Source organism: Sinocyclocheilus rhinocerous, unplaced genomic scaffold, assembly GCF_001515625.1.
Source record: "Sinocyclocheilus rhinocerous isolate Xijiao unplaced genomic scaffold, SAMN03320098_v1.1 C36609438, whole genome shotgun sequence".
Lineage (NCBI taxonomy): Eukaryota > Metazoa > Chordata > Actinopteri > Cypriniformes > Cyprinidae > Sinocyclocheilus > Sinocyclocheilus rhinocerous.
The window spans coordinates 1-1,376 of NW_015783829.1; the positions used below are offsets into that span (position 1 = coordinate 1).

The 1,376-nt window shown below is 42.1% G+C and overlaps 1 long non-coding RNA gene across 1 annotated transcript; it reads left to right on the plus strand.

The window, feature by feature from the left end:
* Window positions 1-6: 6 nt before the first annotated feature.
* LOC107736280 (uncharacterized) lies at window positions 7-1,363 on the plus strand. Its single transcript, XR_001639628.1, has 2 exons — window positions 7-108; window positions 277-1,363. It is a non-coding gene; the product is annotated as an uncharacterized LOC107736280 (long non-coding RNA).
* Window positions 1,364-1,376: the final 13 nt, after the last annotated feature.

Here is a 1,376-nt window from a genome sequence, read left to right on the forward strand (position 1 = left end):
CATCAGAGACTAACAGCTGCACAGGTGTTGAAACATCCCTGGATCGTTCACAAAGACCAGCTCCCCAAATACCAGCTGAACAGACATGACGCCCCCCATCTGGTTAAGGTTTGGTCCTGTCCACACACTATGCTTTAGAATAAGGCCTAAATATCTAAAAAATATTCCCATAAATCTTTTATTAATGTGTATGGACCTTATTTGCAACCTGAAACCTCTACATTTCACAGGACAGTTCAATTCAGCAAGGTTTGTGTTAAATCTTTCTTCCTGTAGGGGGCCATGGCTGCTACATACTCTGCCTTGAATAGGAACGTTCCTCCCATGCTGGAGCCCGTGGGCTGTTCTATTCTTGCTCAGCGCAGAGGAGTGAAAAAACTGACTTCTACTGCTTTATGAGCAAACACCTTCCACTTCCAACCCCGTGACCTCTAGCCTGGTTTGAGCACAGCCTGAACTCGGCCTCATCAAGGCCTTAGAGCCAAGTGTAGATTCTGAGGACCCCTGGTGGACAATCAAAATCTTCCTTCACTGGTTACCACGAGGGCCAATAAAAACAGTTCGACCTGTACAATCACGCAAACCAATGAAGAATCTGTGGACTGTTTCTGAGGAGCAAATTATCTGAGCGTATGAATATAAACATACTGTATCTCAGTCATTATAAAAAGCTAAGATGTTAGTGTATTCAGGGAGGATGTGGATTTTAGAGGATGACAACAAATTCCTGCACCAAAGTGTGCGCACAGTTGCGAAAAGCTCCAGTTGTATGGGGATGTTATATATGGGATACTTCCCTGTCAGGTAGACACTTAATATTCAAATTGTATCCTGTTCTGGCCTATTATTTTGCATCATTAACGCCACATAGCATACTGAAGTCCCACCAAACCATAACTATGGTGTATCCCAACATACCTTGTTCTCCAGTCATCTTTGAACAGCGAACTAGGAGAAACGCCCTCAGCAGATTACAAGACGAGTCCAAAAGTTTATATGACAGCTGCTGGCGTTTTTACAAAACAACAGTGTGAACGAGGTCCAAAGCACAAAAATGCAGTGGAGGCCTACATGTAAACGGCAGAGAATGTCAAATAGAGAACTCAGGTGAAACGCAATACATTATACAAAAAAAAATAAGCTGGGATGGAAATGTATACGGCTGCATCGCCTCACCTAAAACCTGCTGACCTGTTTATTTGTTTGTATGTAGGAAAGTACAGAATTGCTCAGAGATATATGTAGTGACTTTTTAAGTGACTACATACAGCCTTGACATATTTTTATAAATGTGCATGGGCAAGATGCTATATTAGCTAATAGCTCTGTGGAAGTTAGCATGACTGAGGATGTTTTCCCCCTTTCATTTTTTTTTT